General features: G+C 37.7%; 1 protein-coding gene across 3 annotated transcripts in view; it reads left to right on the top strand.

Moving 5' to 3' along the window:
• Window positions 1–16,538, top strand: part of ROBO1 (roundabout guidance receptor 1) — a 952,396-nt gene that overhangs the window by 550,197 nt on the left and 385,661 nt on the right. The window lies entirely within an intron of this gene.

Below are 16,538 nucleotides of genomic sequence, written 5' to 3'. Positions count from 1 at the left end.
ATGATGAAAGGAGGAGGAATTGTGTTTGGAGAACTGGTAGGTCAGGGGATTTACTAAGTCAAGAGAATCTTGCTGGAATAAGCAGGGCTCCAAATAGTGTTGAGAGAAATAATAGAGATAATTTGTTGGGTTAGGGGAAGTATTTTAGAGGTTCAGCCAGGAGTGGTGATCTGAAAAGCTGACATAATCTGCTTGAAGAGGTAGACCTCACAACTGTAAGTTATTACAGAATTTCACTTACCACATTGTTGTATTATAGAGGGCATTATTTAGTGATCTTGTTGATGCTTTCATTCACCTAACAGGCAACAAAATAGAAAAAAAAATGCTCATTCTTGTATCAATAAGAAATTTATGGCAACTTATTGATTGCTGTATAGGTTATTTAATAGAGGTATATATGCACGAATATTTGGTAAGCCTACGTTTAGACCATAAATAGTAGCACATTTGTTAATTAGCTTAATTTAGCCATTCCACATGTACTCATATTTCAGAACATCATGTTGTACACAATAGTTGTATGCAATTTTTGTCAATTAAAATAATAAGAATTTTTTAAAAAATTTAAAAAGAGAAAAAGTGATGTCAAATGAATATAAATTTGATGACCTAATTCTTAAAGATGAAGACTGTTTCGGCATTTTCTCTGAGAGTACAGACAGCAGTGTACACATCAATAGAGTTAGAGATAGTGTTGTATGTGTGATTATCCTTAACCTATCAGAGAATCATTTGGATAGTCCCTCAGCATGTCATCTACCCCTCTATGCTTCTACCCTACTACATTCCTTTCTGTGTCAGAAATTATCTTCCAGCATAGATGTTTACAGTTGCTATAAAAATGTTCTGTGTATGAAGCTGAAAATACAACTTCAAATTCTATTCCTCTGGCCTTGATTTTACTCTCCAGCTACCCGAAATAAATCTAGTATAATTTCTAATGCAAAACTGACTATTTTGAAGATAGTTATTGTGTTCTTATTAAACTTGATATTCTGCAAATATAAGACTTCTATTTTCTTCCAGTTTTCCTCATTTGATGAATATTCCTTTACTTCAGTTATGTCGTTTTCGTTGTTTTTGCTTTTAAAATCTATTTGTCAGTGCTTTCCATAGTGTAACATCGAGTTTGACAAATCTGCCTCTTTTTAGTTCCCTTTAACTGTCTTCTAGCCTTTTAATAAACCTTTCATTTTCTCTAAAAGTTCCCTGGGTATCCTCAGATGAAATACTTTTCTCGATGAGGAGACTGAAAACGTATTAAGAAGCTAGTTACATCTATTTTCACTTTTCTCTCCCAGTGAAATACCGAAGAACTGTCCTTTCTGATTGGAAGTCGCAATACTTGGCAGAGAAGATAAATAGACTTTTGTGAGATTGTATTTTTCTCCTGATAATGTTTTTTATAATGACTGAAATCAGAAATACATACATAGACCTATATTAGAGAGCAAATACCCATGTTAGGGACAAGGAGTGGTTGGCTGAATCTTGCCAGGGAGGAAAATAGCCCCAATGTAGATAAACTTTCAGATGGATTCTCAGATTTTTCAAGAGAAGAGATTTTTCGTATTTTTACATATAAGCTCCCCATTGATACATGCAGGGATTTCATGTAAATTAATAACAAGTGCTCTTGCTAAATATGGTCCCCAGAGTACCATCTTTTGGCTGTCTTATCACATCATTCATCCCATGGAAGACTGGCTTGTTTGTTGCTGCTTATTCCTACTCCAAATACGTCAGTATTTCCTCGCTTTTTATAATCGTCATTGTTTTAGAACGTTTTACTTTTCTGGTGTTTGCACTTCTTCATTGCTTTATTACTAGTTAAATGTTTACATAATGGCTTATTTATTTAACCAAAAGCTCCTGCCTTTATTGGGAGCTATTTACATTTTACAAATTGTATTTGTTGAGCCAGGAAAAGTGATCAGTTTTACTGTTTATGTTTATTCTTTTGTCCTAAAAGCTAACAAACAAAGAAAACAAAAGCACAAGCCCTTTGATGAGCTAAGAGTCCCTGGTGAACTGAATAAATAAATATATTCTTGAATAAGAAAAGAAATTGTCAACACAGTCTAAAGGTTTGCTGATTGCTATTAAGAGAAGCACCACTGTGTTGCATATGAATTACACATTAAGAAAATGCATTAAGGAAATTTGGAGAAATAAAAATAAAGAAAATTGAGGCTGTGGCTAAATTGCAAAGAAGCCTTTGTCTTGGGTAAGAATTTATTGCCAGTTTCTTTTTAAAATCTAGTGCCCCTTATCTGTTTTATTATTTGTTAGTAGATCATTAGCTATTTGACAGAAATATTATCAGGAGAGATGCTTAATCTAAAGGGTCAGTATTTATTACCAATTGAATACTAACCAGAAATGAAAATAAAGCATCTTTGAAATAATTTGTCAGTGGAAAATGTTACATAATTTACAAAATATTGATTTATGCACAATTTTTAGGAGAATATATAGCATTTCTACAAGAAATCCTGTGCATAATTCATAAATGTCTTTAAAATAACATTTGGAGGATTTCTTTAGGCAAACATAGAAATGGTATAATTTGCTTAGGTGGTCAAGATATACTGCAAAGCTAAATTTATGAAAAAGCCTTTAACCCTTATTTTCTCCCCAAGAAAACCTTGGTACTTTCTTGTCAAATCTAAATAAAATATTCCTGAACGTGGGCCTTTTTATTTTTTCATTATGTTTCACTGTAAAATGCATGGAATTTCTTTTTGTGTTTGAACGGCTCATCCTGTTGGAATAATATGGCAGAGTCCCATTGGGGATTATTAGGAGCATTACTCATGTAAGACATGTACTGGGGCAACCTCCTCATGCTAAATTCTAGAGCCGCAACTCACAATAATGTGAGATGCTCACAGGCATGAGGCTGGGGAGAACGTCTGGGAGGGAGAAGGTCAAGGCACAGGCAGAAAGGAGGTCAGGAGCAGTAATGTGCCCTGAGCGAGGAGAACAGATTCATTTGAAGCTGGAAAGCTTCATTCTCCATGGAAGGCATGTTTAAAGACAAGCATTATCTGATGCTTTGACAAAATATAATAGCTTACCAATAATAATGGATTCTTCATCATCTGAAAGGGAAGCCACGATACCCACACTTATTTGGAAATTATTTCTACAGTTGGTAACTGCAGGCCTTAAAAAATGTGTGTGAAGAATGTATTAGCTAATTAGCCTGAGGTCTTTATCCTTATTGTCCTCAGGACCCTAACCCTGGCTCTTCTCCCTATTCCCTTACATACCTATAAGGACCCTTTCTTATCTGTGAACCATGGAGATGTTATGTGTCATTTATTTTCATATGAGTACCTTGTTTCTGGATATATTGGAATTATTGATTGGCTTATAGTATACAACTAACTAATTAGGAAACCAACTTTAGCCAGCTGAATACCCTCGTAATTATCCTCTAACTTTTGTAAATGCTGCTTTATTTAAGAATCCTCTGTCTATTTTCCAAGGCTATCCAACCTCTTTTTTTCTCTGCCACACGCTGGAAGAAGAGTTGCCTTGGGCCACACATTAAATTGGCAAACACTACAGCAAGGTGATGAGCAAAAAATAAATAAATAAATAAAATAAAAGTTTGCACATAATTTTTGTAATATCTGACACCACAGTAAGCAAAACAATCTTTAAATAATCTGCATGTGGCCAGTGGGTCACAGGGTGGATAACCTTGCTAGACCCTTCCTTCCTTCCTTCCTTCCTTCCTTTTCTTTTTTCCTTTTTTTTTTTTTTTTTTTTTTTTTTTTTGAGACAGTCTCAATCTGTCGCCCTGGGTAGAGTGCTCACAGCAACTTTAAATAAACTTTGGGGCTCAAGTGATCCTCTTGCCTTAATTTTTCTACTTTTTCTTTTTTTAGTAGAGATGGGGTCTTCCTCTTGCTCAAGCTGGTCTTGAACCCCTGAGCTCAAGCAATGCACCTGTGTCTGCTTCCTCTAGTGCTAGGATTACTAGACCCTTCCCTGTCTTTTTCTCTTTCCTCTTTCCATTCTAATTATTCTTATTTGGCTTAATGAATCAAATTAAGGTGTCACCTCCTCTGGAAAGCCATAGCCGTCCTATCCCAGTGTAGACTTTATGTACTTTTGCTTCCCTAGTGCCCTCTACAAACTGTCCTTGCCTGCAGTCATGCTGTGTTGCTTATATTTACTTAGGTTTCCTATAGACGACAAGGGTCTGTATCTAATTAATTAGAGCACATACTTCATTCAGTGAATTAAGAAGTGACTTGGGGAATAAAATTGGATCATGGGTTTCTTGGCTTTGCTTTGATGGGAGCTATAGAAGAGATTAATACTCCCGCTGGTTCTTGAGTAAAATTTTACCCTTTTAGAAACAGAAAATTGAACAAATGGAAAGAAGAAATACCAAAATTGCCAACTATCATAAACGTGTATCCTAGTGTTGAAAAAAGCTAAAACTTTTGGAATAATTTGTGGTAGAGATGCTGTGTAGCACCAAATTCAGAAGTAATTTATAAATGGGGGCTTTAACAATTATATATTTAATTAGATCTTATAAAATAGATTGGATAGGAATTTGGATGTCTACTATTGTTTGGAGCTTATAGATTTTTCTATGGTTAATTGTACAGTGAGGAGAAAATATGACTTGGATTCAGACTGGGTTATTACTGGCTTTGAATCCATCATTGAGTAGCTTTTACCATGTCATGGGTGATTCATGTTTTTATTGGTAAAATGCAGAGATCGAACCAGTTGATATTTTGGGCTCTTCTAAAATTTAAGTATTTTGTACTTTGAGTCCTAGAGACAATGCAGGAGCGAAATCTTCTGTCAGTGAATTTTTTTCTTAACTCGTGTACTTTTCAGTAGAACGTAGAGATTACAGGGAAATAGATTTTCAGAGCTGAAATACCTAGATTTAAAATCTGGCTTCACTACCAACTAGCCATGTCACTTTGAATAGGTTACATTACTTTCCTGTTTCCTTATCAGTACAATGGAGATAATATGGGTATATACTTGATAGGGTTACTGTGAAAGTAAAATAAATGAATATACGTAGAGTGTGGAAATAGTATTTGGCGTGTTGTAACCAAAGTCTGAATTGTTGCATTATCTTATTACTATTTTCCTAATTAATACTCTTTACCAAGATTTTTTTTAAAAAAATAAACTAGTTTATAGTAGTTGTTAGGTATAGATCCCAATTTACAAACTATAGATTAAAAATAATACCTACATAAAATTCAAATTTAAGACCTATTACTGGAGATTTAAAAACAACAAATAAACAAAGAAAGCAGAAGCAGTATGAGCATTGTCATGAGAAAATTCAAGGTTAATTTGACAGGTTGGAAAGAGATTTCTGGCAGATTGCCAGGCCAGTATAATAGCCATTTCTATCTGAATTGTGGAAAATATAAGATTGTTTATACAAACAATGCTGTACAAAAATGCCAACAGTTAGAGGCGATATCAGGTTGCCTCTCCCTCTCCCTCAATTTAAGAAAATGTTAATGCCCCTAAGAGGATTAAAAGATCTACAATTTACTGTAAATTATTTTAATCAGATTATGGATCCTCTTTTCCTGGGAGCTCAGCTCTGTAGTGCTGGGAATGGGGGTTTTCATCTGGATGAGGACAGGCGCCAGCGAGTGAGAGAGAAACATGAGTCCTTTTGGATTCTGGAGAAATACAGCAGGCCAAACGGAGAGAGAAGTTCTAAGCTATGGAAGTACTAGCTGCAAACTTCTTATGTTGAAAATGTTCTTGAATCCAGAGTCAAGATCCAGAAGAACTTTCTTCTTTACTACCTTAGTTTGGCCTTTAAGAAATTAAAGATTAAATTGGAAGTATTAACCCTGTGGTTCAAGAGCATGATTTTCAGATGAACCTTTGACATAAACCTGGGAACTCCAGTGTCATTTGTGGAATAATAGGGTAGTTAGTTTGACTTCTAGAATATTTCATTCATTATAATTATCACATTCTGTGTTTCTGGTGTCTGTACCCTTATCTTAGCACTAAAACCGTAAACTTGATTACATTACTTAAGTTTTTCCAAGTGTTTCCAAACTTGAGTACATTACTTAAGTTTGTCTGTAAATTAGCTGTAAGTTAAATGGAAAAATGCATATAAAGTACCTTTTTCATAAGAACTATCCAATAAATAATAGCAGTTTGAGGCATAAAAAGGTGATTTAGAAATAAAGTCCAAACCAGTATTGAGATACTAGACCTAATATAGTAGGTTTTGGTTTTGGTTTTTGTTGCTTTTACTAAGATGCAATGAACCTGTGTCCCTTTCGGCCCGGCACTGTGGTGGGTGCCTGTAATCCCACTTACTGGGGAAGCTGAGGCAGGAGGATAGGTTGGACCCAGGAGTCTGAGGTTGCTGTGAGCTATGACGACACCTGCTAGGGTGACAGAGTGACGCTCTGTCTCAAAAAAAAAAAAAAATTGTGTGCCTGTTGATCAGAAAATTGTATATTAAAATATTTCTTAGTTGATTCTATAAAGACATCATTTCAGTCTCACAATAGATCAAATTCATGTATAAAACCTTTACCTGCAAACCTCAACACACATATTTCTTACATATTTTTCCAGGAAAATAGCAGAATATGATATGTAATATTAAGTTCTAACTAGTAATACTAATCTGTGTGTACTAGAAGAAATCTGAAGGAGGTCCAGAGAGTTGTAGAGCTGTGAGGGCAGCTGACTTTGCAGTGTTGCTGCCAGTTTGAGTGTGACACATGCGTCTTCTTCATGTGTATTTCATCACAGGCCATTGTTCCTAGTGTGCCTGTCAGTGCTGCTTGCTAGGCATGTGCCTGCGGCCACTTTCTCAGGGAAGCCTTCTTTCCCATCCTTACTCATAGACACTCCTGTAGCTACCCATGGTCTCATGTCTCTGTGAGGGAAGCCCCGAGGCTGTGTTACTCAATTAAGTATCCCAGTAGCTACTGCACCCCCAGCATATAGTGAGTGCTTCATAAGTGATTTTATTTGTTGAATGGGTACCATTTTAAGGTGATCACTTTGATATTCTGCAAATTAAAGTATACATGATGAAAAAAATAACAAATTCTCCCCCAAAGACAAATAAGTCTATGTTATCTAATATTTCAGTTGTCCTTGATATTAATTTTTCTCCCCATAAATGTAATAGTGAACTCACATGGTTTGGTTTTGCCTTGAATGTTTCTAAGGAGACAGGTTTAAATGTTCTTTGGGGAATATAAAGTGATAAGCTCTAAATTTGAGCTTGTAGGGGAATAGAAAAATCAAGGACCTCAAGTTATTTAAAAAAGAAAGTTTAAAACATGGCCTCGTACTTACAGAGACTTGCCCATGAATAGATGGGCATAAAAGATACAGTGTTATTTCCTGCCATTCTATAGGATATTTTCCATTTAAAATAACTTTTACTGGCTATGTGCGGTAGGTGAGAGGTTCCTGGGCACTGGCGATAGGAAGGTGACTTTGGTTATACTAGGACTGAGGATTAAGTTTGTGAACTCATCCTAGAAAAAGTGCTATGTGCCTCATTGCTGAATATCACTACGGTCACCTTGGAAGTTCTCCCCTTGGGAATCTACGCACCTAGGCCAGTGCCTAGTCTACCCTTCAAAGCAATTTTGGAACTGTTCTGGAATGGCTATCAGAGGTATCATTGTGTTACCTTGCTGTCCTGAATGTCATCAAGATGTTTTCCCTTCAACATGATCTGGCCCCCAGTGACTTTTTTATTTATCCAGAATAAAATAAAAAAGTCATTGGGGGCCAGATCTTGTGAGTAGGGAGGTTGTTCCTATACAGTTGTTTGTTTATTGGCTAAAAATTTCCTCACAGACGGTGTCGTGTGAACTGGTGCCTTGTTGTGATGAAAGAGCCACACGTTTCTCATGTCTAGGTTTTCAGTTAAGATTTTTCAAACTGTTTCTCCATCGAAGTTACCTTGCTCTGCTCTGCTTCTTGCAGTCAGTCCGTGATTTTGATGTAGAGTATGATGAAATTTTGTGGCGTTCTCATCAGCTCTGCATTGCTGGCTGCCCTGATCTCTCCTCATCAGTGCTGCTGTCTCTCCCCTCAGAAAAATGTTCATTTGTGCACTGCCATTTTCTTCATGGAATTATCCCCATAAACTTGGAGTAACATGTCTTTGATTCCACATCCACTCATGCCCAATTTAACAAGACATTCAATGTTTATTCGTTGTTCTGTGTTAAGGTTCAACATTTCAGCGACGTCACACACAAACACGCAATAACAGTCATGCAGGCCACTCGGCAAGGAACCACCACAGGTGGTCATGAGCACAGGAGACGTTCTGCGGTTATGAGACCTTATCAAGCTGCCCAAGGGAGCACATGGCGCCAGTTCACGAACTTTATTGTCAGACTTCGTAGTCACTATACACAAAGGTCACATTGTCTGATACTTGAAGAAGACATGGATAATTAGAACATGTCGAACACACACATATAAACAAAAGAGGCACAAGAAGAAAAAATGTAAGTCCTACTGTAGCTGGGGCGTAGTTAGAGACAAGATTGCACTAATTACTGAAGAACATCCTTTTTCCTTTACTTAGCCGCCTGTCAGACTAAGCTGAAGAAACGTGTGTAAAGGCAGAAAGAAGAGAAATTGTCTTGGACACCAGAGAAACCAGAAATAGTTTGGAATTACTTTCAGGTCGGGTGCCTTGAAATATAAAACAAAGGCCAGAATATGATGGTTTTCTTTTTCTAGCATTAAATAGACTGAATTTCATACTGCCAGTGGACATGAGGCAAATGGGAAAGGTGAAAGAGATTTGGATGGTAGAATAAGTGGATAAAACTGATGAGAGGACACTCGAGGAGAAGATTCAAGTGCTTCTCCGAGGACAGACTAACACGAGCAGCCGGGGCTTCACTAGTAAGGTGCAAACAGTGTTTAGGGAAGAAACACGATGAATTGCACCTTGATAGGGGGACTTGGTCTTGCCAGTGGGCTGTCCACCTAAGCATTCTACAGGACTTGAAATGCAATGCCTGAAATACTAAAAATTGTATCTAGATTTTGAGAGAATTTGATGTAGAGACATAGTTTTAGGAGAACTCTGAGCATAAGTGATAACAGAAGTTTCTCTGTCAAAAGCCTAGAGAGTGACGAGGAGAGACAGACCCGGACCTACCCCCACACACCTTCCTGTATGCTGCTGCTGTTGTGGTTGTTACTATGTATTACTATGTATTACTAGTAATACTAAGTAATACTATGTATACCGTGTATACTAAGTAATACTGTGTATTACTCACAGTGATGTGAGCCTGTACATAAGATTAGAAGTATATGTCATTTAAGAATGGAAAATTAAAGGCTTGCTGCCCGTAGCACAGTGGTTATGGCACCAGCCACATATGCAGAGAGTGGCAGGTTTGAACCCGGCCCCAGCTGCCTAAACAACTGCAACAGAGAAACAGCCGGCCATTGTGGCGGGTACCTGTAGTCCCAGCTCCTTGGGAGGCTGAGGCAAGAGAATCACTTAGGCCCAGGAGTTTGGGGTTGCTGTGAGCTGAGATGACACGACACTCTACCTGGGGCCACATAATGAGACTCTGTAAAAAAAAAAAAAAAGAGGAAAATTAAAGGAAAGTCATTTCTGAGTCTGTTTAAATGTGTTTACTTCAAATTTGAACAACTTTACTGTTTGGTGAGAACACTGCAACTTTAATAGACACTATTGATTTAGAAAAAAAAAAAACCATGCAAGGTGGTAGGCTGCATTAAAAACTGAAAAGCTTATGTAGCATGCTCTGGACAAAGGGGTGTAGTGGTGGGAATGGAGATGGGGAGAACACTTAAAAGACTGCTATGGAAGGGGTTGATGGTGGTCAGTCTGAGATGGTCCCAGGGATGGAGGGTGGGGGGTCGGGCCTCGGTGTTGTACAGCTTTACACTCATCATTCACACTGGATTGACTGTCCCCTACAGCACAGGCCCCACAGGTGACAAGGCACCACCCTTACCACCATTTGTATTTGTGCAACTCAGCAGCCCTGACACAGGATTTGGAATATACTTGCTGGTAGAAATCAAGCCTCTTCCTGGCGAAGTTCCCTGGGACGCAATGGTAGTTGGGGAAAGGAAAGCATATTATCAATTACCCGAATTTGATTTGGATTTTCCTTTGTCCGGGCACAGATGGAATTTGTTAGAACTAATTTACGTCAGTATTAAGCACAGGGTGCCCTCCATGAGACAGCAGAGCGGACACTTCTGGCTTTGAGTGTGCGGCAGTCATTATTTTCCATCTGGTTCTCTAAACAAGTGCCATATGAAAAGTGTCGTGGCGGGCTGAATGTATGGATTCATGTCTGCGAGGTATTTATAAACACCCTATGTGAATTCTTGCCCCTTCTAGCATTTTAATGGCTTCACATTAAATGGTAGGTCATTATACTTTTCACTGAGACAGTGAAGGGTGATTAACTCCGTCTGGGTTCAACCCAGTGTAATTTTAGAGGCTACAAATATTGTTACAAGTCAGGTTAAGGTTTAAAGGTGAAAGCATAGTGAAGCTTGGCTGAATGACTTTTACAGCACTGAGTTAATGTACACAAACAAAGAAACTCTTGTTTTCTTTCCATTATGAGTGCAGGGAACAAATGACTTGCTTGTTATAGAGAGGAAAATGTGAAAATTAGGTTGGTCTACAATAAAATTCATGCTGTGTGAACCCATTTACTCCGTATTTCAAATTGAAAGTTCTTTTAAAAGTCCTGTTGAACTGTTGCTGAGATTTAGAAACTTTAGACCTTGAGTGTGATGCCCTTTGCTGAGATAAGACTCTCCTAACAAATGGCATCCACAGATTTACTATCTTTTACATAAAGAAGGCAATTTACCTCAATGAAATACATTAGCACACTCTTAGAGAGGAAAATTGCCTTTTTCTCTCCACTGACTGTTTTTAACACATCCAGCACCCCCCAGATGCTTCCATCTTCTCCTTTTCTCTGAGTAAGTACTTTGGGTAATTTGATATAGCTGTTTCCTTCTCACTGGTTGGATTCAAATCTTGGAGCCTGGCTTTCAGCTAAAAAATGGAGTTTGTGGGTAGAAGGTTGCCTACTATGACTGAGGAGCAGAATGGAGTGTCTAAAGCTTCCTTTCAAAGTTGTGTCTGGTATCAACATTAATCTTGAAGGCTGATGAGAAATAAAGTTGGGTGTCCACGTAGACCAGTTTTCCTGAAATGACTGGATTTTTTGAGGCTTCCCTTAGGAAGTGCTGAAAACTAGCTGAAGTGCTGAAACTGTACCTTCCCTCAGTTAGTGCTGAAAACTGTGATTCAACATTCTGGTCATTAACAATAGGCCAAAGCCAGCTGTGGTGGCTCACGCCTGCAATTCTAGCACTTTGGGAGGTTGAGTGGGGAGGATCCCTTGAGGCCAGGAGTTTCAGAACAGGCCTGGGCAGTAGCAGAACCCTGTCTACAAAACAAACAAACAAAAACTAGCTGGGCATGGTGGTGCAGCCTGTAGTACCAGCTACTCAGCTACTCCAGTGGGAGGCTAAGATGGGAGATTTGCTTGAGCGTAGGAGTTGGAGGCTGCAATGAGTATGATATTACCACTTCCTTCTGGGCCAGGCAAAAAGAAAAAAAAAGAAAAAGAAATAGGATCATACCTGCATTCCCAGAACATTGAGAGGCAGAAGAAGGAAGAATGCTTGAGTTCAAGAATGCTAGGAGTTCAAGATTACAGTGAGTTATGATTGTGCCACATTGTACTCCAGCCTAGGGCACAGATGGAAACCCTATCTCCAAAACTAATTGTAATGTTAGTAGCCAGTAAATTAACTGTTCTCTTTCTTCTCCCTAAACATCCATTTTATTATGCATATAGCTTTTGCTTTCATTCGAATTTCTACAAAATATGACAGGATTTTGTGAGGAAAAATATTTTGTCTTAACAGATTTTGGTGTAAACTTTAAAGAATTTGGGGAACATTTTGTTTTTAAAGAAGTAGAATAAATTTGACTGTTTGGAAGCCCCAGGAAAACCAAAAAAAAAAAAAAAACAAACAAACAACAAAACCTCTTAGGAATTAACAACTTTGGGCAGAATAAATAGCTTTCATTTGGGTCATGGTCCTTTAAAAAAATGCAGCAGCCTGATCTGGCGATGTTCAGGTTGTAAAGTTTGGGTGAGATGAACAGGTCTAGTCCCGGAGGTCATAGCGGAAATGCCAAGGTCAAGGCTTCGCACTTAGCCTTGTGTCAACAGCGTCATGCCCTGATAAGTCTAAAAACTGAATTGGCTGGGTTCAACTACAGATACGTGTATGTTATACCCTTGCCCCAACTTAAAGTCAGTACATGCAAACTTTCAAGCCTTTGTGTTGCTATCTAATTTGACTCAAATTCAAGCAATTTACAACTGTGAAGGGGGGGAAAGTCTCCTTAAAATACAATTTACTTAGGATTTGCATATACTTACTAAGTAGATATTTTCTTGGAAACATTTTGAAAGAGAGAGTGTATGGTTGAACATACAACTATGAGTGTCGTCTTAAATCTGTTTGTCACGTACACAAACTGACACAAGTCGTTAAACAACATGTTTCATTCAAGAGTGTCAATTAATTTCATAGTATGTGACTTAAAGTCAGTCCTCCTGTGTTCAGAGTTGATTTTCTTTGATGATTTTAGTTGGGTCCTGTTATCAGAAGAGAATTGAGAAAATCCTTGCCCAGAATTGTGAAATAGTTTGATAAAATATTATGCAGCTTTCCTGCTACTCTGTTACAAACTAGACATACGTATTCTCATCTCCAATGCGAATCTTGACATGTTCTTTGGTCTTTACTGCCGCTTCAGTTTCTGGTAAAATGGGAAGAATCTGACCTACGTCAGAACTTTTCCTTGAACAGGCTTTTTGTTGCTCTGAAAAATACTAGATGTGCACAGAGAGGTTTGAATTTCTTGGATATCTTCTAGTCTGAGATCTGTGATTATATCGTATTTCTAGACCTTGATGAGGATTGCATTAATCTTTTGTGCTTGCTCTGGTCTTGACTTTCATGCTTTAAACAAAGTTGACACAGGGCACAACTCCAAGAGTATTTGTGTTCTATTTAAATAGCGGCCCTGAAGTTGTACTTATTGCTGGCAAGTCACATTGAGCCTGGACTCACACTGCTTTGCACACTAAATAAATGTATAGTGTCACACAGGTAGGAATTGAGGGGACATTCTGCTCGCAGATGTCATTAAGGACTGTTTCTTCTGCCTCTGTGCCATCTCCACAGTCCACTGCTTAGGATTTCTTTCCTTTTCCAGGCAGAATGGCTGCCAATGGTAACTATGATTTTTTTTTTTTAAAGCAAGGGTCTTAGTCATCCTGGGTAGAGTGCTATGGTGTTGTAGCTCACAGCAACCTCAAACTCTTGGGCTCAAGAAATCCTCTGGCCTCAGCCTCTCGTGTTGTTGGGACTACAGGTACCTGCCACAATGCCAGACTAGTTTTTCCTATTTTTGGTAGAGACAGGGTCTTGTTCTTGCTCAGGCTGGTCTCAAACCCTTGAGCTCAAGTGATCCTCCTGCCCTGGTCTTCCAAGGTGCTGGAATTACAGATTTGAACCACCATCCCCAACAGTATGGATCCATTTTTCACTTTTAACAAAGTGCAAGGAAACTTTTCCTCCTGTTGAGTAATATAAATTTTTCCATCAGTTTGACCACCTTCAGATAAGTGCCCTTTGGACCCATCAATGTACCAGAGAAATAATATGCAGAGTTTGGCTTAGCAAGATCATATCTATTGCTGGATTCAAGATTGGGATCCCATTAGCTGGAGACGTGTGGCATAGGGCTGGATACTTGAACACTGTGAGAGCCATTAAGAAGGAGTATGCCCACTTCATTCTTTGTCAAAGAATCTTTACACCCATTAATGGAACCATTTTATCAATATGTTCTAATTGTTTTCTGGACTGTTTTCGGTGCACAGATTTCATTTTAAATTTAGCCATAATTTAAAATTAATCATGATTTTAATTTCTGTAAACATGCTCTTATTTTCTGGTTACTTGTTTTTCATAGAAATTTGTTCTCATTTTATAGATGTAATGTCCTTCTTAATATTCCTGTGTTCATTCATTAGCTTTCTCTTCCATAACTTCTTTTAGGATGCCTGAATTGCTCCATTTCCTCTGGCGTTAATTTTTAATTTCTTAATTCTGGCCCTTTCATGTCCTTCTGCTGCTTTTTTTCATGATAATCTTTCCTGTGGCAAAAGGAACTGTATAGTCAATAAAACTCCTCTCCTTTTTACGAATGATTCTCATTTGGAATTCTCACTTAGAGTTCTGGGTGAGGAGAGCATCTGTGAGACTGTGCTGTGGGGGACCAGCAAGGAGGCCAACAGGAGCACTCACAGTAAAGAGGAGGGTTCTACCAGATTTCACCTGCAGTCTGTTCAGTTTCACTGGAAAAAGATCAGCTGTTTTGGCTGGCGGTAAATGCCAGCTGCCTGATCTTGGCCCACACTTGGGCAGGGTTGGGTGACAAGTGAAAGAGTCATCCTTGTACATTTTTTAAGTAATCCCTTTCTTCACTTCTCTTTTCCGTCTTCCAGAATTCCTGCTAACTTTGGGTCTTGATTTTCAGGACTGCCTCAGCAGACTTCTGCATTTTCTAGAGCCTCGTTATAGCAGACTCTAAGCTGGAACTCCATTTCCTGAACATTCTCCACTCTTCTTCTTCCTTCAGAAACTTGTTTGTAGCTTTTGTTCATTGGTGATACCCCTCCCCCACTCCAGTCTTGTAGTCCCCTTTCAGGACTTGCCTTTACTACTTCTGAACTCTTCTTTCAATGAATTCTTCAGAAATGGAGGAGGCCATTGCCTGTGCTTGATCTAGCATCTTAATCAATTGTTAATCCTATCCATAGTGTGATTCATATTTAGCTGGTTAAATGTAGGTTGTTTTCACCTGTTACAACTGCTAATTACAACTGCTAATATTTTCATAATGTTTTATTAGACTCCTCTATTGAAAAAGCACAGATTGATTCCTATTAGAAAGACAATTTAAAGTGTAGGTATTTTAATTGTATGTGTAATGGTTTATATTTGCCATTTACTTTATCAAGTTTGCTTAATTAGTTTCATTTGTCAATAGTTAAATACAGGATTAATTTCTCTTGCTGTTCTTTCATTAATTTGATAAATATTTGCGGAACCTCTATGGAGGGCCAGTTACTGAAAGTAGCCTGGTATTGAGAGTTTCTTCAATTTTATGAAAATAATTTATACTTTAATACGTAAGAAAGCCCAATTAAAGGAAAAGAACTGATAGTGAGCTTTTAGAAAGACTATAAATAGCTTACTTTACCTAGACTGAACTAAATGTAGATTGGGAAGAGGATAGGAGATGTTGAAATTTTTTGTTTATGGTTTCTCCTGTGCCAAGTATGGTACCATTCACTAAGTTTATGTTGAAAATATTAATATAATACCATTGCTTTCTCATTTGTTATACATTGATGATACTATGACTAAGTCATTTTTACTTTTGCTTATTTATAATTAGCTAACAACAAAAAAACTGACTTATTTGCCAGAAACCTGCCTTAGGTTCATTAAAATATATATTATATGCTTTTGCGTGGTGGCAAACTTTTGGCCGAGGCCTTCTACTGCTTTCCTGTTTAAATGCTCAGCCCCTGTATCTCAGCGGTTAACATGCCAGCCACATAATCAGAGCTGGTGGGTTTGAACCCAGCCTGGGCCTGCCAGACGACAATGACAACTACAAAATATAAAAATATAAAAATAAAAATAAAAAAATTCTGGGAGAAATTCACAATTTAAGATTCTGAAATATTAGCCCCCAAATGGTTAACCCATTCAGTGTCCAGTCTAACCAAAATGACATACTACCAATCAACAACCATTCAGAGAGTACTAAGGGGAAAAAGTCTAGCATATTAGGAAAAACATCCTCTCATGTTAAATATGTTCTTAGGAAATTTTTAAAAGTACCATTTAGTTTAAAAGAAAAGTGCAGTGCTGGCAGATAATTTTCTCCTCTTAAAAAATCTCCTGCTGGGGCTGTGTTGCGATCCTTAAACATCACTGAGACGTGGAAAGGCTTAACTGAAAGGCAAAGGCTTTATACCCATTATGGACCTTGATTTTGACCTTCTACAGGCTTTCTTAGGATTCCACTAAATTATTTATTATATCCAATTATATACACAATCTGCAAGAATTTACATATTAAATTTAAGAATGTCCCTGTCAACATGGAACTATCTTTTTTGAAATGTATTTAGGACTTTTTAAAAAAAGGGAAATTAGTGAATAATCAACAATGGCAATAAATTTTAAACTCAGGGCAGCTGTTTTTTGTTTCTGGATACCCTTGAAGTACCCGAAAGAAGAGAAGGTTCCCTCCCCTCTCAGAGAAAGCTATATTCCTCTCTTAAAAAGAATATCTTACCTTTTAAAATATTTATTTTTATTTTTAA

Source organism: Otolemur garnettii, unplaced genomic scaffold, assembly GCF_000181295.1.
Source record: "Otolemur garnettii isolate 467f Iridium unplaced genomic scaffold, OtoGar3 scaffold00009, whole genome shotgun sequence".
NCBI classification, from domain to species: Eukaryota; Metazoa; Chordata; class Mammalia; order Primates; family Galagidae; genus Otolemur; species Otolemur garnettii.
Note: the sequence above shows the minus strand (reverse complement) of the source record. Positions and strands in the feature narration are given on the sequence as shown.